The sequence below is a fragment of the Capra hircus genome, unplaced genomic scaffold (genome assembly GCF_001704415.2).
Source record: "Capra hircus breed San Clemente unplaced genomic scaffold, ASM170441v1, whole genome shotgun sequence".
NCBI lineage: Eukaryota > Metazoa > Chordata > Mammalia > Artiodactyla > Bovidae > Capra > Capra hircus.
The window spans coordinates 6,459-34,406 of NW_017189528.1; the positions used below are offsets into that span (position 1 = coordinate 6,459).

The 27,948-nt window shown below is 39.7% G+C and overlaps 1 long non-coding RNA gene across 1 annotated transcript; it reads right to left on the reverse strand.

Moving 5' to 3' along the window:
• Positions 1-153: 153 nt before the first annotated feature.
• On the reverse strand, positions 154-27,740 carry LOC102178988. Its single transcript, XR_311228.3, has 4 exons — positions 27,474-27,740; positions 26,130-26,236; positions 11,180-11,323; positions 154-191 (listed from the first exon to the last, which is right to left on the reverse strand). It is a non-coding gene; the product is annotated as an uncharacterized LOC102178988 (long non-coding RNA).
• Between the last annotated feature and the right edge of the window lie 208 nt (positions 27,741-27,948).

Here is a 27,948-nt window from a genome sequence, read left to right on the forward strand (position 1 = left end):
TCAGTGGTGTCCGACTCTTTGCAACCCCATGGACTGTAGCCTGCTAGGCTCCTCTGTCTGTGGGATTCTCCAGGTAAGAATACTGGAGTGGGTTGCCATGCCCTCCTCCGGGGGATCTTCCCAACCCAGGGATCGAACCCAGGTCTCCTGCATTGCAAGCATTCTTTACCGTCTGAGCCACCAAGGAAGCCCTGAAAGTATAATACAACTTTAATATAAGATATGATCACAAGAATTAGTGGAAATGAGTGGAAAAGACTAAAAAGAAATGCGGAAAATAGCAATAGTGGCTGTCTCTAGGTGGTAGAACAAAATGAAGTATTTGCTTTCCTCCTTTTTTTGTATTTTCAACTTTTTTTCTTATTTCTATTGAAGTATAGTTCATTTACATTGTTGTTAATTCCTGTTATACAGCAAAGTGATTCAATTATACATATATATATATACACATTCTTTTAAAAATATTCTTTTCCACAATATTTTTTCTGTGACTGTGGTTTTCAGTCTGTCTGCCCTCTGATGGAGAAGAATAAGAGGCTTATGGAAGCTTCCTGATGGGAGAAAATGACTGAGGGGGAAACTGGGTCTTGTTCTGATGGGTGGGGCCATGCTCAGTAAATCTTTAATCCAATAAGATTAAAAATCTTTAATCCACAGCCTTGTCTAACTCAATGAAAACTATGAGCCATGCCATGTAGGGCCACCCAAGATGGACGGGTCATGGTGGAGAGTTCTGACAAAACGTGGTGCACTGGAGAAGGGAATGGCAAACCACTTCAGTATTCGTGCCTTGAGAAACCCATGAACAGTAGGAAAAGGCAAAAAGATAGGACACTGAAAGATGAACTCCCCAGGTCTGTAGTTGCCCAATATGCTACCAGAGATCAGTGGAGAAATAACTCCAGAAAGAATGAAGAGACAGAGCCAAAGCAAAAATAAAACCCAGCTGTGGATGTAACTGGTGATGGAAGTAAAGTCCAATGCTACAAACAGGAATATTGCATAGGAACCTGGAATGTTAGGCCCATGAATCAAGGCAAATTGGAAGTGGTCAAACAGGAGATGGCAAGAGTGAACATCCACATTTTACCAATCAGCAAACTAAAAAGGACCAAAACGTGTGAATTTAACTCAGATGGCCATTATATCTACTACTGTGGGCAAGAATCCCTTAGAAAAAATGGAGTAGCCATCACAGTCAACAAATGAGTCCAAAATACAGTACTTGGATGCAATCTCAAAAACAAGAGAATGATCTCTGTTCGTTTCTAAGGCAAACCACTTAATATCACAGTAATCCAAGTCTATGCCCCAAAAAGTAATGCTGAAGAAGCTTAAATTGAACAGTTCTATGAAGACCTACAAGACCTTCTAGAACTAACACCCCCAAAAGATGTCCTTTTCATTATAGGGGACTAGAACACAAAAGTAGGAAGTCAAGAAATACCTGGAGTAAGAGGCAGATTTGGCCTTGGAGTACAGAATGAAGCAGAGCAAAGGCTAATAGAGTTTTGCCAAGAAAACACACTGGTCATAGCAAACACCCTCACATGGACATCGTCAATTCCGAAATCAGATTGATTATATCCTTTGCAGCCAAAGATGGAGAAGCTCTATACAGTCAGCAAAAACAACACCGGGAACTGACTGTGTCTCAGATCATGAACTCTTAATTGCCAAATTTAGACTTAAATTGAAGAAAGTAGGGAAAACCACTAGACCCATTCAAGTGAGACCTAAATAAAATCCCTTTATGATTATACAGTGGAAGTGACAAATAGATTCAAGGGATTAAATCTGATAGAGTGCCTGAAGAACTATGGACGTAGGTTCGTGACATTGTACAGTAGATAGGGATCAAGACCATCCCCCAAAAAAAAGAAATGCAAAAAGGCACAATGGTTGTCTGAGGAGGCCTTACAAATAGATATGAAAAGAAGAGAAGTAAAAGGCAAAGAAGAAAAGGAAAGATATACCCATTTGAATGCAGAGTTCCAAAGAATAGCAAGGAGAGAAAAGAAAGCCTTCCTCAGTGATCAATGCAAAGAAATAGAGGAAAACAATAAATGGGAAAGACCAGAGATCTCTTCAAGAAAATTATAGATACCAAGGGAACTTTTCATGCAAAGATGGGTGGGTACAATAAAGGACAGAAATGGTATGGACCTAACAGAAGCAGAAGACATTAAGAAGAAGTGGCAAGAAAACAGAAGAACTATACAAAAAACATATTCATGACCCAGATAATCATGATGGTGTGAGCATTCACCTAGAGCCAGACATCCAGGAATGAGAAGTCAAGTGGGCCTTAGGAAGCAGCACTACGAACAAAGCTAGTGGAGGTGATGGAATTCCAGTTGAGCTATTTCAAATCCTAAAAGATGATGCTGTGAAAGTGCTGCACTCAATATGCCAACAAATTGGGAAAACTCAGCAGTGGCCACAGGACTGGAAAAGGTCAGTTTTCATTCCAATCCCAAAGAAAGACGATGCCAAAGAATGCTCAAACTACCACACAATTGTACTCATCTCACATGCTAGCAAAGTAATGCTCAAAATTCTCCAAGCTAGGCTTCAACAGTATATGAACCATTAACTTCCAGATGTTCAAGTTGGTTTTAGAAAAGGCAGAGGAACCAGAGATCAAATTGCCAACATCCACTGGATCATCAAAATAGCAAGAGAGTTCCAGAAAAACATCTACTTCTGCTTTATTGACTATGCCAAAGCCTTTGACTGTGTGGATCACAACAAACTGGAAAAATCTTAAAAGAGATGGGAATACCAGACCACCTGACCTGCCTGCTGAGAAGTCTGTATTCAGGTCAAGAAGCAACAGTTAGAATTGGACGTGGAACAACAGACTGGTTGCAAATCAGGAAAGGAGTACGTCAAGGCTGTATATTGTCACCATGCTTATTTAACTTATATGCAGAGCACATCATGGCAGAAAGGAAGAAGAACTAAAGAGTTTCTTGATGAAAGTGAAGGAGGAGAGTGAAAAAGTTGACTTAAAACTCAACATTCAGAAAACTAAGATCATGGCATCTGGTCCCATCACTTGATGTCAAATAGATGGGGAAACAGTGCAAACTGTGACAGACTTTATTTTGGGGGGCTCCAAAATCCTTGCAGATGGTGACTGCAGCCATGAAATTAAAAGACACTTGCTCCTTGGAAGAAAAGTTATGAGCAACCTAGACAGCATATTAAAAAGCAGAGACGTTACTTTGCCAACAAAGGTACAAGTCAAAGCTATGGTTTTTCCAGTAGTCATGTATGGATGTGAGAGTTGGACCATAAAAAAAGCTGAGCCCTGAAGAATTGATGCTTTTGAACTGTGGTGTTGGAGAAGACTCTTGAGAGTCCCTTGGACTGCAAGGAGATCCAACTAGTCTATCCTAAAGGAAACCAGTCATGAACATTCATTGGAAGGACTGATGCTGAAGCTGAAACTCCAATACTTTGGCCACCTGATGCGAAGAACTGGCTCCTTGGAAAAGACCCTGATGCTGGGAAAGATTGAATGCAGGAGCAGAAGGGGATGACAGAGGATGAGATGGTGGGATGGCATCACTGACTCAATGGACATGAGTTTGAGTAAACTCCGGGAGCTGGTGATGGCCAGGAAGGCCTGGCATGCTGCAGTCCATGGGGTCATAAAGAGTAGGACTCGACTGTGTGAGTAAACAGAACTATATTTTTTAAACTTTAATTTTCAACTTTCTTATAATGAGCAAATATGGCATTGATGATATAAAATTTTTTGGAAAAACCTTAAAAGGGAAAAAAATTATTTTAATTCTAACAGATAAAACAGCAAAATTCAGCTTCCAGGCTCTACCCTTATTTTTCTTCCATACTTTAGTTCTTCAGTATCCTGCCTACAGCCTGAAGTGTGAAGAAGCCACTTCAAAAAGGAAATCCTTTTGTTCTGTCTAGCTTTGCCAACTCAGCTCACGGGGCCTGCTGCTCAGCCCTGGGCTATGAATGTGTTCACCTGCCTATCCTGGCCTGTAGGGAACTCAGACCAAGCACTTCTCTGCTTCTTCTTTGCAGGTGGTCTTTGGCAGAGCTGGAAATACCTTCATCCAGTACAGAATTCAGAAAATATTTAGTCCAATCCCCTTATTCCTCAGTAATAGTATTTTGTGTTCTTACTTCTTTCTATATGTGCACATTCTTACTCTCCAAGGTCCACCTCATTAAGGAGAATATTAGGATCTGACTCCTTTACTCTAAGACAGTCTCACAAACCAGCTACAAATACACAGGGACAAACATCAACGATGAACCAAAACAGTCAGCGGCCTGTTTACACAGATCCTATGCCTTACAAACTGCTGTCTATTTCTGTTTGAGCCTCCTTGTTTGCCCCAAGGATACTGTGCTCTAATTCTTATGCCAAATATTGTGAGGGGTCTAACGCAAGCAAACCCAGACACTCAGTTCAGTTCGGTTCAGTCTCTCAGTTGTGTCTGACTCTTTGTGACCCCATGGACTGCAGCACGCCAGGCCTCCCTGTCCATCACCAACTCCCGGAGTTTATTCACACTCATGTCCATTGAGTCAGTGATGCCTTCCAGTCATCTCATCCTCTGTCATCCCCTTCTCCTCCTGCCTTCAATCTTTCCCAGTGTCAGGGTCTTTTCCAAGGAGTCAGTTCTTCGCATCAGGTGGCCAAAGTATCGGAGTTTCAGCTTCAGCATCGGTCCTTCCAATGAATATTCAGGACTGATTTCCTTTAGGATGGACTGGTTGGATCCCCTTGCTGTCCAAGGGACTCTCAAGAGACTTTTCCAGAACCACAGTTCAAAAATAGCCAGACTGGTTTCCCAAGTGGCTACAGCATTTTACATTACCACCAGCAATGTACGACAGTCCTAATTTATCCACATCCTTGGTAACAGTGGTTATTATTGGTTTTTTGATTAGACATTCCAGTGGATGTGAAGTGGGTATATTATTGTAGTTTTGATTTGCATTTCCCTAATAACTAAAGATGTTGAGCACCTTTTCATGTATTTACTAGCCATTAGTATATCTTCTTTGAAGAAATGCGTATTTAAATCCTTTGTCCATTTCTAAATTAGATTATTTGTCTTTTATTATTAGTTGTAAGGGCTCTCTATATATACTACTTATACTCTTGAAAAGAGAGGATGGGTTGAGGGAAGGGAAAAGGGAGAAGGATATTCTTAGGAGAAGTGGCATGGAGTTGAATGCAGATGTTAACAGCAGGTTTTGCTGTTTGATTCAAGAGGAGGGTCGCCGTCAGGATTAAATGTTCTGAATTTTATTGAGAATGGGTCCTTTGTGATTATGGCCAAAATAAATAAGTGCAGGACTGGTTTATTCTTTGAGGGTTGGTAACTTTTAAGCACTATTCAAAGATTTATTCTGAGTGGTCATTCATTCCAATAAAAGCATTTCTGAAGGAAGGAAATCCATTATTTACCAGGCTATGAAAGCAAAAGATAGGGGCGCCTTGTTACAAAATGTAATGACCATATGTGTTTTATTTTCCTTTGCCACTCTAGCAATGTTTGATGCTATTGCTCGCTTCTTACTTATTTAAGTCTCGTCTCCTATGAAAGTGACAAAGTGTTAGTGACTCAGTCATGTCCGACTCTTTGCAGCCCCATGGACTGTAGCCCATCAGGCTCCTATGTCCATGGGATCCTCCAAGCAAGAATACTGGAGTAGGATGCCATGCCCTCCTCCAGGGGATCTTCCCAACTCAGGGATCAATCCCAGGTCTCCCGCATTGTAGGCTGATTCTTTACCACCTGAGCCAGGGAAGCTCTCCTCCTCTCCTATCGTTTCTGGAATATCATAGCTTCCTGGTTCTCCTCTCTCTGTCTTTCTTACTCTTCTCAGACCACACTTTGTCTGCCTATACTTTAGCATTCAAGGCTTAACCATCACATTTACTCAGGAGAAATCTGTGGGCACTAACATTTACTAGTGCTTATTAAATGCACTGGTTTTAGGAGCTGGAAATGCAGCAGTAAACAAACAAAGATCTTGCACACCTGGAGCTTACATTCTAAGTCAAAGAACAATAAATAGTAGCACAGTAGCAAACACACATAGCACTTACTATTATACCAATTACTATTCTAAGATATTAATCTAAGACACACACATACACATTTAGTCCTCACAAAAAAATCCTATGATATAGATACCATTACTACTCCCATTTTACAAATAAAAAAAAACTGAGGCACAGAGAGGTCACATGGTTTAAGTTGGGATTTGAAACCAGACAGTATGGATCCAGAGTCTATGTTCTTAACTAGTATTTTATATTGCTTCTCAGTTATAAATAATCACATCAAATAAGTACTAAGAGGTAGCTAAACTGGTATTTCAATTATCATTACTCACCAGTCACCTCCCTTACATCCAGGAGAACTCTAGAAATTAATTCGAGGAAGAGGAAGAGAAAGAGTATGTTTAAGAGGATTAATGGGAGTAGAAGGCACTATGGTTCCCCTGTTAAGTATGTTAGTCACTCAGTCATGTCCGACTCTTTGGGACTCCATGGACTGTGGCCCACCAGATTCCTCTGTCCATGGGATTCTCCAGGCAAGAATACTGGACTGGGTTGCCATTCCCTTCCCAGGGGATCTTCCCAACCCAGGGATGGAACCCACATTTCCCACATTGCAGGCAGATTCTTTACTGCCTGGGCCAGGGAAGCTCTGTTCAAGGCAAGCGAAAAGGTCTCAGTTAAACCTTTCGAGAGGTGAGACTGGTATCTTAATCTCAGGTTGAAGGCTTGCTACACTACAGAAATGTTTAGGACTACCTATGTAGCCACTAAAGCAGGAAGGGTTTGTGGGAGAACTTAACATATGTCCTGTGGTGTTTGAATAAGGCAAGCTTGTGCTTGACTTTCAACTGAAGAAAAACTGAAGGCAGAAAACTGGTTGAAGTTGTTCACAACAGCAGGACAAAGAGAAAGGCCTAGACTTCCAAGGGACCATGTTTTCTATGGGCCAGGTAGTTTCCTTAGAGTATATCTGGCAACTCCAGCAGAAGAATGAGGATCCCATGAGGAGAAAGTTGTGTGAGCAAGAGCCATAGGGGAAGACAGTCAGTGTATACTGTTCCCATCAGGAATGGCACAGGGAGGAGGTCCACTAGGGGAGTGGGAAGTGGAGTCTCTGAAGAAACCACAAAAATACATTGTAAGAAGAGGCAGTACTGGGGCACTGATAGCAGCTTACACCAGATCCACTCAAAGATGCACTCAATTAAGCCTGACTGTCCCTTTAAGACTCTCCCTTCCTACCTACTGGGACTGTCAACACTAGAGGAACTCGAAGCAGCAGAGCAAGTAGGTCAGGAAGGAGCCAGGAGAGTGAAAGAACAGACTAAGTCACTTTTCTTCAATGAAGATCTGTGGGATCTCCAGTCAACTGCACTGGAGGTTGGGGGATGAAGAAGCTTTAAATTGCATGTGAGAAAAATTTTTAATTTGGAGTGGTGGAACTCTGTAATGCCTATTGATTATATTATTGTAGATATCTGAGAGTAGCCTAAACGCTAACGGGTCATATATGCAACATAATGTGCAATTGTAATGTGTTACCAAATGAAAGCAGGGCAAAGGAATAGAGTGACGAGGTGATATTTACATAAGTTAGTGAAGGAACGCTTCTCAGAGGATGTGATAAAATGAAGTGAAGAACCAGGCCCTAGGAATATCCTTAGCCTTCATCCCTTTTCAGTATATACATTCTCCTTGGACTATATCATCCATTTCCATGGCTTGTTTCTCCTGATGACTCTTAATCTTGAATCTTTACCCTAAATTCTCTCCTGATCTTCAGGCTTACATATTTAATGTCTACTAGATATTCCCACCTCAGTGATCACAACTATTTCAAATTCAACTTCTCCCAAATTAAACTTCATCTTCCTTCCAAACCTCTTCTATTCCTAGTGTTGTCCATCCTAGTGAATAGCATACAAATAGCACAAGCCAGAAATTATCCCTATACCTAACTCATCCCCAGATCCTATTGTTCTCATCACATAAACGAATCTTGAAATCCTTCTCACTGCCACTACCCTAAATCAAGTCATAATCATCTCTCACTTGGACTACAATAATAACCTCCTGACTGGTCACCCTACTTCCAATCTATCTTCTACCCTGCAGCTAAAGTAATCTTCCTTAAAGTCAAACAAGATAATGGAGAAACTCAATGGCTCTTGATAGTTCTCACGGTTGTCTTTTATGTGGCTTAGAGGGACTTTCATGATCTGCTTCCTATCTTTTTTTTTTTAATTTTCAATCAGCTTTATTTTTATATTCTCAAAGTTTTTGTTAAAGGGTAGGCTCTCTTAGCTATTTTTAAAATGTTACTTATATTTTTAGTTGGTGGAAAATAGTTTTACACTTTTGTGTTGGTTTCTGCCAAAAAACAACATGAACCAATCAAAATTATATATATATATATATATATATATATATATATATATATATATATATATATATATATATATGGTGTGTGCATGCTCAATCGTGTCCGACTCTTTCCAACCCTATGGACTATAGCCTGCCAGGCTCCTCTCTCCATGGGATTCTCTAGGCAAGAATACTGGAGTGGGTTGCCATTTCCTTCTCCACGGCATCTTCAGAACTCAGGGATTGAACTAGGATCTCTTGCAACTCCTGCCTTCACAGGCAGATTCTTTTACCACTGAGCCATGTATATATCCTTTCCCTCCTGCCTCCTAGTTCCTACATGCCATCTCTTCCACCACTCCTTGTTCTTGAATGCTCCTCTTTCAATCAACTTAAATGATCTGCACTTCCAACCAAACCCCAAACTTTCTTATGTCTCTTCCATCCTCCCTTTATCTTTGCCAGGCTAATCCTTTCTCATTCTTCAGCTCACATATGATCTCTTCTAGAAAGCCTTTCCTGTACCCCACTAATATGGGTGCCTGACCTCTAGGCTCCTACTGCCCCACAGCACCTTCCATATATCTTGGACACAGCACTCACTCCATGGCATTCTCGTTGTTCAAGTGGTGGACCTTCCCATTAAAACGTGAGCCCCTTGAGAGCAGAACCTATGTCTTATTAATCTCTGTATCAGTAAGACCTGAAATATAACACAGGTTCTCTTTCAAAATTCAGAGTGTTCCTCTGCCTGAATTCTTCTTTTCTTCATTCTTCCTTGCCCTTTAAATTACCAATCATTCCTAAAGATTTCATTAGCTTATCCTACAGGATGTTTGTGTGCTAAACAGCTAGCAGATTCATTTCTCCTAGGTTCTCAAAGTCACCCCTTGTCCCACAGGACATTTGGCAATATATGAGGGTACTTTTGGCCAGCACAACCAGGGGAAGGAATGAGGTGCCACTGGCATCTAATAGGTAGAGGCCAGGGATGCTTCTAAACAACCTGTAGTAAACACTGGAGTGGGTTGCCATTCCCTTCTCCCAGGGATCTTTCTAACCCAGGGATCAAACTAGGTCTTCTGCATTGCAGGCAGGTTCTTTACTGTTGAGCCAGCAGGAAAGCCCCCGTATACAGCACAGCCCACCACCTTCCCACAACAACAAAGAAGTATCCAGGTGAAAACATCAATAGTATGGAGGCTAAGAAACCCCACCCAAGGCCAAGCAAAGCCCTCATCTCTGGTGGAATTTCTAGCCTTGTTTTCTTATGCTGAATTACAGAGCTGCCTATGAAATCCAGCCCTGTCTTCTGGGGTCTAAGATAATAATGAGGAGGAAAAAGGAGTCATAAAGATGAAGTCCTTGTGGTCCTGGGTTTTCCTGGATGAGCAAAACCACATTTCAGTGTGTTAAAACTCATATTTGGGAAAATACTTTCTCTACAGGGAGATGTACCATTCTACACATGGCCCAAAGCGTTTTAACTAGATTCAGAGAACTCTTTAGAGCTACTATTTTTGGCTTTACATGCATTATCTCTTTTAATCCTCACAATAGCCCTATAAATTAGGCACTGTTACTATCTCCGCTTTACAGATGAAGAAACTGTGGCTCAGAGAAGTTAAGTAACACATTAATGATAAAGGAAGGAATAAGTACTTAAATCCAACACCTTTCTATTACACCATGCTAGGATGATTCAGTACTGAAAGCACATAAAAATCAAGTTCTCAACACAGAAAATATCTTCTAATTCTTCCAACAGTTTGTTTGCTTCTATCAAATTTAAAAAAGGAAAAGTAGTTTGGTATCCACTCTTAAGTCCAGTTAACCCTTTGCTTGATTCTTCACACTTGAGTAGGACCTATTTTCCTTTGGTACATTTCCATTAGGGGCACTGTAGTCCAAAAGGATCAGGCCTGGGCTGAGAATCAAAAAGATATAAACTCAATTCAATTAATCATGTGTGCTTAAAAAAATGACTCTCATGTATGTCACTGTTCCTTGGTTTCTCACCTTCAAAATGATAAAGTTTGATTATGATAACAATAGGATATGAGAGATGTGATATATCCCATATACAGGCTTTTCTAATATGCAACTTCAGTGTCATTTCTCAGGCGCAGGTCCAGTCCCTAGCCAAAGGTCCCTAGGATTCCATCTGCTTTTCCTTCTTTGCAGAAGTGCTGCTGCCATTTCTATTCCCTTGAGGTTCTCATCAGTATTCCCATTCTACCATTCTGTAGAGTGGGAAACCATCTCAATACTCTAGATGATAACCACAGGAGTTCATTTTATGTAATTTGTTATATCATCACAAAACTAACCCTTCCCTTACAGGAAGTGACTATTACATGGGCAAGAATCAGAGGAAAGCATGGATTGTACAGCTTTTCTGTTGTTAATAAGACTACTATTGAAGACTGTTCTAGCATCATATATAATGCTTCATAAAAATGGTAGTCACTGTAATAAGACTGTGCCAGCCTTATAATGCCTCAGTTAATTAAGCATCCATATGCCTCCATGCAAAGGACAGTTTTTGCTCATGCAGTAGCCTATAGTCTAATCATTTCATATCACAACCTGCATTACTGATCTCTCTCCCATTCTGCTTATATCAATTCTCATATTTTTATATCAAATCACAGGCTTAATCTTCAAGGATCTGGAGGTCATATCTCCATCTGTCTTGCTGCTGCCATTCCTTTTTGATAAAAGGCAATTCAAAATTTCTCTCTTTAGACTTACAAGGAAGGGCTGTCTGCACATCTCTTCACTTAGGTTTAATCTCTGCTTTTTCTCTTAAATTCTCTTTGCGGTTCTTCTTGCACTCCTGATTGACAATCTTGACGCTGTTTCCAGTGTGTAGCCAACGGTATGTGAAGATAAAACCTGACAAAAATAGATTGCAATTACATGAGCAACTGGGAATCTTCACCAAATTTGCTGAGTCCTAGCACCAATTTTGAGTAAAGAAACAAGTTTACTGAGAGACTACCCTTGTCTACCTTTCTATTTGAAGTTCAGTAAACTGACAATTAGGGGCTTCCCAGGTGGTACAATGGTAAACAATCTGCCTGCCAATGCAGGAGACACAAGAGACGTGGGTTTGATCTCTGGGTCAGGAAGATCCCCTGGAGAAGGGAATGGCAAGCCACTCCAGTATTCTTGCCTGGGAAATCCCATGCACAAAGGAGCCTGGTGAGCCACAGTCCATGGGGTCACAGAGAGCACACATGCAAACTGAACTATCTCATCTCTGGATGAACTGAAAAGTTGCAACAGGATTTAGAAAAGAAAGATAGATACTTAGCTAGAGGATTTAGCTAGTGGTCTTTCTTAAAGAAGAAGATTGGTTCCCTCTGAGCTCTAAGTCCTATGACTGGCCTGTGTCAAAGTTTTAAGATGGTATCTCTTTCTGTAGGTCTTCAAAATAATCACAACATTTTTTAGAGTAAAACTAGGGCCTTGAAGAAAAACAGAACAGGAAAGAAAGAACAAGGATGATGTCAAAACTCCATCCTTCCATTGCTTCTGAGGAAAAAATTGGTAGAAAGTTGATGCTCCTGTTTCTCTGAAGCAGTGACGAATAGACAATCAGATAAGGCACCCTGCAGGGGGAAAAAACAACTGTACATTGGCATCAGCTAGCTCAGAATAGCCTCCACTCTGTATGCATCTGATAGCTTATGGTGAACGATGTTGGATTCATGATCTCCAAAGAAGATACAGCTTCAGGACCAGGGACCAGGCTTGATCACTCCAGAGCTTTGGTGTAGCAGAGTTTTATTAAAGTACAAAAAGGGACAGAGAAAGCTTTTGACAAGAAACATAAGAAAGGGGATGGAGAGTGCCCTACTCAGTAGTCTTATCAAGGCCTTATATACTTTTATCAGACCCACTTCCCCAACATACATCTTAAATTAACAAGATTGAGTTCAGTTCAGTTCAGTCGCTCAGTCTTGCCTGACTCTTTGCGACCCCATGAGTTGCAGCACGCCAGGCCTCCCTGTCCATCACCAACTCCCGGAGTTCACTCAAAACTCACATCCATTGAGTCGGTGATGCAATCCAGCCATCTCATCCTGTCGTCCCCTTCTCCTCCTGCCCCCAATCCCTCCCAGCATCAGTCTTTTCCAATGAGTGAACTCTTCACATGAGGTGGCCAAAGTACTGGACTTTCAGCTTTAGCATCATTCCTTCCAAAGAACACCCAGGACTGATCTCCTTTAGAATGGACTCGCTGGATCTCCTTGCAGTCCAAAGGACTCTCAAGAGTTTTCTCCAACACAACAGTTCAAAAGCATCAATTCTTCGGCGCTCAGCTTTCTTCACAGTCCAACTCTCACATCCATACATGACCACTGGAAAACCCATAGCCTTGACTAGACGGACCTTTGTTGGCAAAGTAATGTCTCTGCTTTTGACTATGCTATCTAGGTTGGTCATAACTTTCCTTCCAAGGAGTAAGCGTCTTTTAATTTCATGGCTGCAATCTCCACCTGCAGTCATTTTGGAGCCAAAAAAAAAAAAAAGTATGTTACTGTTTCCACTGTTTCCCCATCTATCTGCCATGAAGTGATGGGACCAGATGCCATGATCTTAGTTTTCTGAATGTTGAGCTTTAAGCCAACTTTTTCACTCTCCTCTTTCACTTTCATCAACAGGCTTTTTATTTCCTCTTCACTTTCTGCCATAAGGGTAGTGTCATCTGCATATCTGAGGTTATTGATATTTCTCCCGGCAATCTTGATTCCAGCTTGTGCTTGTTCCAGCCCAGCATTTCTCATGATGTTTTCTGCATATAAGTTAAATAAGCAGGGTGACAATATACAGCCTTGACGTACTCCTTTTCCTATTTGGAACCAGTCTGTTGTTCCATGTCCTGTTCTAACTGTTGCTTCCTGACCTGCATATAGGTTTCTCAAGAGGCAGGCCAGGTGGTCTGGTATCCCCATCTCTTTCAGAATTTTCCACAGTTTATTGTGATCCACACAGTCAAAGGCTATGGCATAGTCAAGAAAGCAGAAATAGATGTTTTTCTGGAACTCTCTTGCTTTTTTGATGATCCAGCGGATGTTGGCAATTTGATCTCTGGTTCCTCTGCCTTTTCTAAAACCAACTTGAACATCTGGAAGTTCACGGTTCACGTATTGCTGAAGCCTGGCTTGGAGAATTTTGAGCATTACTTTACTAGCATGTGAGATGAGTGCAATTATGTGGTAGTTTGAGCATTCTTTGGCATTGTCTTTCTTTGGGATTGGAATGGAAGCTGACATTTTCCAGTCCTGTGGCCACTGCTGAGTTTTCCAAATTTGCTGGCATATTGAGTACAGCACTTTCACGGCATCATCTTTCAGGATTAGAACTAACAATAGAAAGGTCTTACCAGACCTTACAACATTCCTCTTAAGATAACAAGATTAGTTGGAAGGTTCTTATTAAGGAGAAACATGTCCTTGAGCAAAATACATTGTTATACTGACTAAGACAAAGCAGGGCTTCCCTTGTAGCTCAGTTGGTTAAGAATTTGCCTGCAGTGCAGGAGACCCGGGTTCAATCCCTGGGTTGGGAAGATCCTCTGGGGAAGGAAATGGCAATCCACTCCAGTATCCTTGCCTGGAATATCTCATGGACAGAGGAACCTGGTGGATTGCAGTCCATGGGGTCGCAAAGAGTCAGGCACCACTGAGTGACTAACACACATAACACAAGACAAAGCAATGTAGAAAAAAAAAAATGTTTGTCCTTTTCTCCTTCTTGACAGCCCCAGACCCCTTTCTCCTCCTCAGGGACCTTGGACTTCTTATCAACCTGCCTAAGAAGTATCTCTCATCCCCCCTCTTTTCTTTTATGTCCAATGAATATTTTCTTCATGTGTGTGTGTTAGTCGCTCAGTCGTGCCTGACTCTTTGTGACCCCATGGACTGCAATCCACCAGGTTCCTCTGTCCATGAGATTTTCCAGGCAAGGATACTGGAATGGCTTGCCATTTCCTTCTCCAGGGGATCATATCCAGTGAATATTCAGGACTGATTTCCTTTAGGATGGACTGGTTGGATCTCCTTGCAATCCAAGGGACTCTCAAGAGTCTTCTCCAAAACAGTTCAAAAGCATCAATTCTTTGGTGCTCAGCTTTCTTCACAGTCCAACTCTTACAGCCATACATGACTACTGGAAAAACCATAGCTTTAACTAGACAGACCTTTGTTGGCAAAGTAATGTTTCTGCTTCTTAATATTCTATCTGGCTTTGTCATAGCTCTTCTTACAAGGAGCAAGCGTCTTTTAATTTCATGGCTGCAGTCACCATCTGCAGTGATTTTGGAGCCCAAGAAAATAAAGTCTGTCACTTTCCACTCTTGCCCCATCCATTTCCCATGAAGTGATGGGACCAGATGCCATGATCTTGTTATAAGTGTACATAAAGTTATAAACTTTATATAACTATCTCAGTTATAAGTTTATATAAAGGCCTGGCAAGTTCCCTATAACTCAAATCCAAATGTGCAGTAGCCTGTAATGCCTAAGAATCCTCTCAATAGTCTTAAAGTCATAGGTAGAGGATGATTTAGCACAGGCTTAATTCTAGAAAGCATCCTTCAAATCGATGACTGAAAAATAATTGGCTCATTCAGGAATTTTGGACAATAAAATATAAGGATTAGGCACCATAGGATATAAAGGAACCACAGCCAAAGCTCAGAGCCTTGTTAGTTAGCAAATGTCTTCCCCAGCACAGAGCCTATCTGCAAGGCTGCTTTTAAATTAAAAAAAAAAAAAAACACTAATTTTCCGTTTAAAAAAATTACAAAGAAATAGGAAAAAATGCCACATTCAAAGGAAAAAAATTAAGTGGCAGAAACTGTCCCTGAAGAAGCACAGGCACAGAAGTACCAGACAAAGACTAAAACAACTATCCTAAATATGCTCAAAGAACTAAGGGAAAATACGAAGAACCAAGGGAATCAGGAAAGGGATATATTTTTTAAATGAGAATATCAACAAAGAGGTTAAAAATGATAAAAAGGAACAAAAAAAGAAATTCTAGAGTTGAAAATACAGGAGCTCAACAAAAATATCCACTGAAGGGGCTCAACAGTAGACTGAAGCAGGAAGAAAGAATCAGTGACACTGAAGATATCACATGAAATGATCAAGTCGGAGGGGCAAAAACGAATGAAGAAAAGTCAACAGAGATTAAAAGACTTGTGGGACATCAAGTAACATATGCATTATGACAGTCCCAGAGACTGAAAGAAAAAAGGAGTAGAGAGGTTATTTGAAGAAATAATGGCTGAAACCTTCCCAAATTTGAGGGAAAATGTGGATTCACAAGTCCAAGAATCTCAATGAACTCTAAGTAAGATTAACTGAAGAGGCTTACACCAGGATACATTATAATCAAACTGCCAACAGCTCAAGGGTGAGAATCCTGAAAGGAGCAAGAAAAAGTGATTCACATGCAAGTGATCCTCAATAAGATGATCAGCAAATTTCTAAGTGAAAACCTCAGAGTCCAGAAGTGGCATAACATATTTATAGGGCTGAAAGAATAAATGTTAACTGAGACTTCTATATTATATGTGACTAAACTGTCCTTCAAAAATGAGGGAGAAATTAAAACATTCTCAGATAAACAATGTTCAATATCAAAAAGGAAATTCTAGCCACAGAAAGTAGACAAGAAAATTAAATAAAAGACATCTAAATTGGAAAGGAAGAAGTAAAATTATCTGTTTGCAGATCACATGTTCTTGTATGTAGAACATTCTAAATATTCCTGCCCCCCAAGAAGCTCATTAGAGCTAATAAACGAATTCAGTAAATTTGCAGGGTACAAAATAACATACAAAAACCAGTTGCATTTCTAAATACCAATAATGAACAATCTGTAAAGGGAATTAAGAAAATAGTTCCATTTATAATAGTATCAAAAACAGTAAGTATAGGCAACAAAACCAAAAATAAACAAGTCGGACTACACCTAACCAAAAGCTTCTGTACAGCAAAGGAAAGCATCAACAAAAGGAAAAGGCAACCTACCACATGGGAAATATGTCTGATAATATTTTAATATTTAATTAGTTAATATTTAATTTAATATTCACAGATAATATGTCTGATAAGGGGTTATTATCCAAAATATATAAAGAGCTCATAACACTCAAAGGGGAAAAAGCAAACAATCTGATTTAAAAATGGGCAGAGGATCTGAATAGACTTTTTTCCAAAGAAGACAAACACATGGTCAACAGATACATGAAAAGGTGCTCAACACCACTAGTCTTCTGGGAAATGCAAATTAAAACCACAGTGAAATACCACCTCAGATCTGTCAGAATGGCTATTTTCAAAAAGGCATGAAATAACAAGTATTGGTGAGGGAGTGAAGAAAAGGGAATTGTTGTGCACTGTTGGTGGAAATGTAAATTGGTATGGCCACTATGGAAAACAGTATACAGGGTCTTCCAAAAATTAAACACAGAACTACTGCATGATCTAGCAATTCCAATTCTGGGTATTTATCTGAAGGAAACAGAAACACTAAGTTGAAAATAATTATGCAACCCCAATGTGGACTGCAGCATTATTTACAATACCCAGGATATGGAAACAGCCTAAGTGCCCATGTACGGATGACTAGAAAGAAAATGTAATACACATATACAATGGAATATTTCTGTTGTTTAGTCACTAAGTTGTACCCAAATCTTTGTGACCTCATGGACTATAGCCTGCCAGGCTCCTCTGTCCATGGGATTTTTCAGGCAAGAATACTGGAATGGGTTGCCATTTCCTTCTCAAGGGGATCTTCCAAACCCAAGGATCAAACCCACATCTCCTGCATTGGCAGGTGAATTATTTTACCTTTGAGCCACAATTCAGTCACAAAAAGAAGGAAATATTACCATTTGTGACTACATGGATTGACCTTGAGGGTACTATGTTAAGTGAATTAAGTCAGAGAAATACCACGTGAGGTCTCTTATATGTGAAGTCTTATTTTTTAAAAAAAATCCTCACAGTTATACTAGACTGGTGGTTGCCAGCAGCCAGGATTGGGGAGTGGGTGAAAAGGGTGAAGGTGGTCAAAAGATACAAACTTCCAGTTATAAAATAAATAAGACCTGGGATGTAATGTACACCATGGTGAATATACTTAGCAATACTTCACTGTGTACTTGAAAGTTGCTAAGAGAGTAGATCTTAAAAGTTCCAGAAGAAGAAGACAAAAAGAAAGGCCATGAGAAAATACTTGAGGAGATAATAGCTGAAAATTTCCCTAAAAGAGAGAAGGAAATAGCCACCCAACTCCAAGAAACCCCAGAGAGTCCCAAGCAGATTAAACCCAAGGCAAAACACCCCAAGACACATATTAATCAAATTAAAAAGATAAAACACAAAGAACAGATATTTAAAAGCAACAAGGGAAAAACATAGGGGATTCCCATAAGGATAACAGCTGATCTCTCAATAGAAACTCTTCAGGCCAGAAGGGTAGGCAGGACATATACTTAAAGGGATGAAAGAGAAAAACCTACAACCCAGATTACTGTACCCAGCAAGGAGCTCATTCAAATATGAAGGAGAAATCAAAAGCTTTACAGACAAGCAAAAGCTGAGAGAATTCAGCACCACCAAACCAGCTCTTCAACAAATGTAAAGGATCTTCTCTAGGCAAGAAACACAGAAAAGGTGTATAAACTTGAACCCAAAACAACAAAGTAAATGGCAACAGGATCATACTTATCAATAATTACCTTAAATGTAAATGGGTTGAATGCCCCAACCAAAAGACAAAGACTGGCTGAATGGATACAAAAATAAGACCCCTATATAAGCTGTCTACAAGAGACCCACCTCAAAACTAGGGACACATACAGACTGAAAGTGAAGGGATGGAAAAAGATATTTCATGCAAATGGAGACTAAAAGAAAGCAGGAATAGCAATACTCATATCAGATAAAATAGACTTTGAAATAAAGGCCGTGAAAAGAGACAAAGAAGGACACTACACAATGATCAAAAGATCAATCCAAGAAGAAGATATAACAATTATAAATATATATGCACCCAACATAGGAGCACTGCAATATGTAAGACAAATGCTAACAAGTATGAAAGGGGAAATTAACAATAACACAATAACAGCGGGAGACTTTAATACCCCACTCACACCTATGGATAGATCAACTAAACAGACAATTAGCAAGGAAACAGAAACTTTAAATGATACAATGCACCAGTTAGACCTAATTGATATCTATAGGACATTTCACCCCAAGACAACGAATTTCACCTTTTTCTCAAGTGCACACGGAACATTCTCCAGGACAGATCACATCTTGGGCCATAAATATAGACTTGGTAAATTCAAAACATTGAAATCATTCCAAGCATCTTTTCTGATCACAATGCAGTGAGATTAGATGTCAGCTACAGGAAAAAAAAAAACTATTAAAAATTCCAACATATGGAGGCTAAACAACACGCTTCTGAATAACCAACAAATCACAGAAGAAATAAAAAAAGAAATCAAAATATGCATAGAAACGAATGAAAATGAAAACACAACAACCCCAAACCTATGGGACTCAGTAAAAGCAGTGCTAAGGGGAAGGTTCGTAGCAATATAAGCTTATCTCAAGAAACAAGAAAAAAGTCAAATAAATAACCTAACTCTACACCTAAAGCAACTAGAAAAGGAAGAAATGAAGAACCCCAGGGTTCGTAGAAGAAAAGAAATCATAAAAATCAGGGCAGAAATAAATGCAAAAGAAACAAAAGAGACCATAGCAAAAATCAACAAAGCCCAAAGCTGATTCTTTGAGAAGATAAATAGACAAATCATTAGTCAGACTCATCAAGAAACAAAGGGAGAAGAATCAAATCAACAAAATTAGAAGTGAAAATGGAGAAACAACAACAGACAACACAGAAATACAAAGGATCTTAAGAGACTACTATTACCAACTGTATGCCAATAAAGTGGACAACTTGGAAGAAATGGACAAATTCTTAGAAAAGTACAACTTTCCAAAATTGAACCAGGAAGAAATAGAAAATCTTAACAAACCCATCACAAGCACAGAAATAGAAACTGTAATCAGAAATCTTCAAGTAAACAAAAGCCCAGAACCAGACAGCTTCACAGCTGAATTCTACCAAAAATTGAGAGAAGAGTTAACACTTATCCTACTCAAACTCTTCCAGAAAACTGCAGAGGAAGGTAAACTTCCAAACTCATTCTATGAGGCCACCATCACCCTAATACCAAAACCTGACAAAGATGCCACAAAAAAAGAAAACTACAGGCCAATATCACTGATGAACATAGATGCAAAAATCCTTAACAAAATCCTAGCAAACAGAATCCAACAACATATTAAACAGATCATACATCATGACCAAGTGGGCTTTATCCCAGGGATGCAAGGATTCTTTAATATCCGCAAATCAATCAATGTAGTACACTACATTAACAAACTGAAAGATAAAAACCATATGATTATCTCAGTAGTTGCAGAGAAAGCCCTTGACAAAATTCAACATCCATTTATGATAAAAACCCTCCAGAAAGCAGGAATAGAAGGAACATGCCTCAACATAATAAAAGTTATATATGTTAAACCCACAGCAAACATTATCCTCAATGACGAAAAATTGAAAGCATTTCCCCTAAAGTCAGGAACAAGACAAGGGTGCCCAGTCTCACCACTACTATTCAACATAGTTTTGGAAGTTTTAGCCACAGCAGTCAGAGAAGAAAAAGAAATAAACGGAATCAAGGTTGGAAAAGAAGTAAAACTCTCACTGTTTGCAGATGACATGATCCTCCAAATAGAAAGCCCTAAAGACTCCACCAGAAAATTACTAGAGCTAATCAATGAATATAGTAAAGTTGCAGGATATAAAATTAACACACAGAAATCTCTTGCATTCCTATACACTAACAATGAGAAAACAGAAAGAGAAATTAAGGAAACTATTCCAATCACCATTTCAATGAAATAATAAAATAGGAATAAATCTACCTAAAGAAACAAAAGACCTAGATATAGAAAACTATGAAACACTGATGAAAGAAATCAAAGAGGACACAAGTAGATGGACAAATATACCATGTTCATGGATCAGAAGAATCAATATGGTGAAAAATGAGTATACTACCCAAAACAATCTATAGATTCAGTGCAATCCCTATTGAGCTACCAACGGCATTTTGCAGAGAGCTAGAACAAATAATTTCACAATTTGTATGGAAATACAAAAAAACCTCGACTAGCCAAAGCAATCTTGAGAAAGAAGAATGGAACTGGAGGAATCAACCTGCCTGACTTCAGACTATACTACAAAGCTACAGTCATCAGGACAGTATGGTACTGGCACAGAGACAGAAATATAGATCAATGGAACAAAACAGAAAGCCCAGGGATAAGTCCACACACCTATGGACACCTTATTTTTGACAAAGCAAGAAAGAATATACAATGGAGAAAAGACAATCTCTTTAACAAGTGGTGCTGGGAAAACTAGTCAACCGCTTGTAAAAGAATGAAACTAGAACACTTTCTAACACCATACACAAAAATAAACTCAAAATGGATTAAAGATCTAAATGTAAGACCAGAAACTATAAAACTCCTAGAGGAGAACATAGGCAAAACACTCTCCGACATAAATCACAGCAGGATCCTCTATGACCCACCACCCAGAATATTGGAAATAAAAGAAAAAATAAACAAATGGAACCTAATTAAAATTAAAACCTTCTGCATAACAAAGGAAACTATAAGCAAGGTGAAAAGACAGCCTTCAGAATGGGAGAAAATAATAGCAAACGAAGCAACTGACAAAGAATTTAATCTCAAAATTATACAAGCAGCTCCTGAAGCTCAATTCCAGAAAAATAAATGACCCAATCAAAAAATGGGCCAAGGAACTAAACAGACATTTCTCCAAAGAAGACATACAGATGACTAACAAACACATGAAAAGATGCTCAACATCATTCATTACCAGAGAACTGCAAATCAAAACCACAGTGAGGTATGATTTCACGCCAATCAGAACGGCTGCAATCCAAAAGTCTACAAGCAATAAATGCTGGAGAGGGTGTGGAGAAAAGGGAACCCTCTTCCACTGTTGGTGGGAATGCAAACTAGTACAGCACTATGGAGAACAGTGTGGAGATTCCTTAAAAAACTAGATATAGAACTGCCATACGACCCAGCAATCCCACTGCTGGGCATACACACCGAGGAAAGCAGAATTGAAAGAGACATGTGTACCCCAGTGTTCATCACAGCACTGTTTACAATAGCCAGGACATGGAAGCAACCTAGATGTCCATCAGCAGATGAATGGATAAGAAAGTTGTGGCACATATACACAATGGAATATTACTCAGCCATTAAAAAGAATACATTTGGATCAGTTATGATGAGATGGATGAAACTGGAGCCTATTATACAGAGTGAAGTAAGTTGGAAAGGAAAAACACCAATACCATATACTAACGCAATACATGGAATTTAGAAAGATGGTAATGATGACCCTATATGTGAGACAGCAAAAGAGACACAGACGTAAAAAAGTCTTTTGGACTCTGTGGGAGAAGGTGAGGGTGGGATGATTTGAGAGAATAGCATTGAAACATGTATATTATCATATGTAAAACAGATCGCCAGTCCAGGTTCAATGAATGAGACTGGGTGCTCAGGGCTGGTGCACTCAAATGACCCTGAGGGATGGGATGGGGAGGGAGGTGGGAGGGGGGTTCAGGATGGGGAACAGATGTACACCGATGGCTGATTCATGTCAATGTATGGCAAAAACCACTACAATATGGTAAAGTAATTAGCTTCCAATTAAAATAAATAAATTTCAAAAATAATAAAAATAAAAGTTCTCATCAGAAGTGTAATTATGTGGGGTGATGGATGTTAACTAGACTTATTGTGGTGATCATTTTGCAATATATACAAATAGGGAATCATTGTGATGTACACGTAAAAATACAATGCTATATATCAAATATATATATACATGCATGAAGGAAGGAAGGAAGGAACGTCGCTCAGTCGTGTCCGACTCTTTGCAACCCCGTGGACTGTAGCGTACCAGGCTCCTCTGTCCATGGGATTTTCCAGGCAATAGTACTGGAGTGGATTGCCATTTCCACATGCATATGTATCAAAAAATAAAATACTCAGGAATAAACTTAACCAAAAGGTGAAAGACTTTTATGCTAAAAATTATAAAATGTTACTGAAAGAAATTAAGGAATACACAAACAAATAGAAAGCCATCCATGTCTAGGAATTGGGAAATTCAATATTGTTATGATGCCACCAAAAGCAATCCCTATTAAAATCCCAATGACATTTTGGCAGAAATTTTTAAAAATATCCATCCTAAAACTCCTATAGTATCTCAAGGGATTTTGAATAGTTACAAAAATCTTGAAGAAAAAAAAGTTGAAGACCTCATACTTCCCGATTTTGAAACTTACTACAAAGTTACAATAAACAAAACAGTGTGTTACTAGCAAATACAGACATATAGATCAATGGAATAGAATTGGGAGTCCAGAAATAAATCTTCACATATATGGTCAATGGTCACACGATTTTCAACAAGGGTGTCAGGGCCATTCAGTGGGGAAGGGCAGTCTTGAACAAATGGCACTGGGAATACTGGATATCCACATGCTGAAGGATGAAGTTGGATCTTTACCTTAAACCAGATACAAAAATTAATTTGAACTGGACCAAAGACTTAAATGTAAGAGATTAAATCTATAAAACTCTTAGAAAAAACATAGAAGAAAGGGTTCATAACACTTGATTTGCCAAAGTTTTCTTGGAAATGATACCAAATGCACAGGCAACAAATTTAAAAAAAGATAAGTTGATCTCTATCAAAATGTAAAACTGATGTGCATCAAAGGACACTATCAACACAGGAAAAAGGCACCCCACAGCATGGGGAAAATATTTGCAAGCCATATACTTGATAAGGGATTAGGATCCAAAATACATTTTTTAAAACCCCTACAATGCAACAACAACAAAAAACCAAACAACCAGATTAAAAAATGGGGAAAGGAATTAAATAGACATTTATCCAAAGATATACAAACAGCCAAAAAGCTCATTAATCCTTAGGTGAGAGATAACAGAAAACATATATATTTGGTTACATTCTCGGTTCTAGCACAGAACTCCAAAAACCCTTTCCTAAGAGCACTAGGAGCACCTCTTATTCTAATATTTGGTTTTTCACCCCAGTAATAAGAGCACTAGGAGTATCTTTTGTTCTAATGAGGCAACTCCAGGTAAATTCCTAGATGGGGGCTGGTTATCAGAATGACCAAGCTAGGATCAGAAGCTTGGACTTTTTGGCTCCACTTTCTCCCTATCCTGCAGAGAGGGGAGAGAGATTGGAAATAGAGCAATAATTGATCATACCTATGTGATGAAGCCTCCATAAAAATCCCCAAAGTAGGAGTTCAAAGAGTTTCCCAGTGGGTGAACACATCCAAGTACCAGAAGGGTGATGCACCCCAGCTCTTCAGAGACAGAAGCTCTTGCACTCAGGACCTCACAGAACTCATCCTATGTATCTTTTTATATGGATGTTTAACTGTATCCTTTGTCATATCCTTTAATAAACCAGTAAATGTAAGTAACTGTTCTCTGGAGTTCTATGAGCCACTCTAGTTAATAAGTTGAAACCAAGGAGGGAGTCATTGGAACCTCTCATTTATATAGCCAGTTAGTCAGAAGTATAGGTGATAACCTGAACTTACAACTGGCATCTTAAGTGGAGGTAGAAGGCAGTCTTGTGGCACTGAGCCTTTAACCTATGAATTTAATGCTATCTCCAAGCAGATAGTGTCAGAGTTGAATTAAATTGTAGGACACCCACCTGGTATCACAGAGAATTGCTTCATGTGGAGAAAAACACGGAAGTATTCAAAGTGAAGTGTTCTATGGTAAAGTAAAGCAGACACACAGGAGAGGAGAATGGTAGGTTTTTCCAATATAATAGGGAAATGCAAATCAAAACCACAATGGAATATCACTTCATACTCATTAGGGTGGACTGTATTTTTTAAAAAATAACAATGTTGCTGAGGATGAAATAGGAACCCTTGTGTACTGCTGGCAGGAATGTAAAATGATAGGATGTAAAATGACAGAATGTAAAAGTAGGATGGTTCCACAAAAAGTTAAACATAGGGGCTTCCCTGGTGGCTCAGTGGTAAAGAATCTGCCCTCCAGTGCAGTAGATATGGGTTCGATCCCTGACCCAGGAAGATCCCACATGCATTGGAGCAGCTAAGCCTGTGTGCCAAAACTATTGAGCCTCTTCCCTAGAGCCCATGAGTGTTACTTGTTCAGTCATATCCGACTCTTTGCGATCCCATGGACTGTAGCCCACCAAGCTCCTCTGTCCATGGAATTTTTCAGGCAAGGATACTGGAGTGGTTTGCCATTCCCTTCTGCACGGGATCTTCCTGACCCAGGGATCAAACCCAGTCTCCTGCATTGCAGGCAGATTCTTTACTGTCCAAGCCACATGGACTGTAGCCCACCAAGCTCCTCTGTCCATGGGATTCTCCAGGCAAGAATAGTGGAGTGGGTTGCCATGCCCTTCTCCAAGGGATCTTCCTGATCCAGGGATCGAACCCATGACTCTTATGCCTGTTGCATTGGCAGGCAGGTTCTTTACCACTAGTGCCACATGGAAAACCCTGCCCTAGAGCCCATACTCCACAAGAGAAGTCACTGCAATGAGAAGCCCACACACCACAACTAGAGAGTAGCCCCTGCTCCCCACAACTAGAGAAAAGGCCACACTGCAACGAAGACCCAGCACAGCCAAAGATAAATAAATAAAATTATTTTTTAAAATTAAACACAGAACTACCATACAATCCAGCAATTCAACTTCTGCATATATATCCAAAAGAACTGAGAGCAGGGACTCAGACAGATATTTGCACACCCATGTTGATAGCAGCATTACTCACAATAGCCAAAAGGTAGAAGCAACTCAGGTGTTCAACAACTCAAGAAGGAATAAACAAAACATGGTATATACACACAATGGACTATTACTTAGCCTTAAAAAGGAAGGAAATTCTGATACATGCTACAACATAAATGAACCTTGAAGACATTATGCTAAGTTAAACAAACTATAACCAAAAAAACAAAAACAGTGTTACAATTTCACTTATGTGAGGTACATATTCAAATTCACAGAGACAGAATGAGAAGGGGAATTAGTGTTTGCTGGGTACAGAGTTTCGGTTTGTGAAAACATGAAAGTTCTGGAAATGGGACAGTGATGATGGTTGCACTTAATGCCACTGAATTATACACTTAAAATGGTTAAAATTATAAATTTTGTTATGCATATTTTATCACAATAAGAAAAAAGACGGCACACTAAAACTGTCTCCCAGGTTTTGTGAGAATCAAGTGAGATCTATGTAAAGAAGCTCTGTAATCTATTGGATTGGCCCAAAAGTTTGGGGTTTTCTGTAACAACTTGCGGAAAAACTCAAACTTTCAGGCCAACCCAACATATGGGCCTTCACAAATAGTAACTCTTTTTAATCATCACCCTGTTTATGCCAACCTGATACCATTATCCACATGCTCAATCAAGCCCTGCTCACCTAGCAGCATACTGTTGGAGTTTAAGTGCTATCCAGTGATATCCACCTTCATTTCGCTAGGCCCTGGATTCCACGTGCCAAGGCAATGGTCTCCCAGATTTCTGGTTCTGAAACAGAACAAGACCCCAAATTGACAAAAGTTTTAGACAAGCCTAGTGGTTTCTATTAAAAAAAAAAAAAACTCAAAAGACTTCCTCCTTTTAATCAGTTTTCCCCAATGCTTAGTTTGGAAGCAGTCCTCAATCAGCAACAAGAGGTCAGCATGCCACTGCCAAGAACAAATGAAATCTTCTAATTCAGCTGACTGCCCAACTCCCTGGTCTGCTACCAAGCAAAAGATCTCATAAGGCAGCCTTTGGACAGGTGAAGAATCCCAAACCTCCTTTGAAGCAACAGGATTCTGGGAAAGGAATACATAAAATATATTCATTAAGCATGAATTAAGAAAAGTAGTTAGATAAGAAATAAAAAATGAAAATGCTAAAACCGAAAGACTGAACAGCCAGCTTTGATGGATTAGACAATTATCTGTAGAGTAGCCTCAGAGCTGAACCCTCAAACATTCTCAGAAAGTATACACTGGTGCAGAACCAGTGTGCAAAACCTAGGAATGATGTTTCTTTCTGGAAAGCAAGGCAATTGGTACCCATAGCCAGATACTGACCAGGATCTGTGTCAACAATCAGGTGCTCTCTGAGGGTCCCGAGTTACCTTATGTCTGCAGGCCTCCTAGAGGATTTTCTTAACTTAGATAATGCTACAAGAGCTATTTTGAATCTTTTCCATGAAAAGACGTCTATCCAGAAGTTGCTACCTTTCAGAGGGGGATGTCATTCCATGATTCTCTGAGATGTTATACCTATAACGGCATCAGACAACACCTTCTATCTTCATTTTGCTGCAAACTGGAGGCAAAACAAATGTGCCTCTCTGGGAGTGAAGCAATGAAGGGAAAAGACAATCATGGACAATAGCAATGAGACGTAGGATCATAGGTATCTAGCCTGTATCTGAAACCCCTCCCCCCAAAAAAGCTTAGGAAATATCTCTTGTACACATCTCTTCTTTTTTAACCAATAGGAGTGGTTGATGAAGTGACAGAACCAACAGTCCATTTTCCACAAATGGCTGAAGGCAGAACAAGCCGTGGTGCCTCAACCTGTTCTTCGTGGTTCGTTATTACGAGCCATTGATCCACCATCACCAGGCCCTATGCTCTTAAGTTCTTTCCAAAAAATGATTTCAAGTTACGCCATTAAAATTCTGAGTTATATTTGAAAGTAGTAGATACATCACATAAACATTCATCCTCTGGAGCCAAAGCAACCCGAGTTAAAATCATACCTTAGCTGCTTGCTGTGTACCAGGGATCAAAGATACTTCCAGTTTCGATGTTTTCTGATACCCTGCCTGCCAACATCCTCCGTCGCCCCGCCCCCTCACCACCAAGCACAGGGAGCCCAAAGGCTACATGAAAGCAGGCAAATTTGTTCTATTTTTACTTCCCCATATCCTCAGCTATGTTGACGCCTTGACACTGAGCAACCCTCATTCTCTAGGATGCCTCGACTCTTTCTCTCAGTCCGAACGTTCACAGCTTTTGCAAAAGAATAAAACTCACGCCGCTGGGGCGGGGCCACGCGTTTCCCTTCCCTAACGGGGAGGAACTAAAGTTAAAGTGCCAGGGTTGTTTATCAAATGACTTCCCTGTTACTATGGTAAAGCCGCCGCCACCATCATTTTTGGGGTCAGCAATTACTTGCGTTAGCCTAAGGAAAAAATGAATAAGAAGAAATTCTATATACTAAAAGCCTTCAAA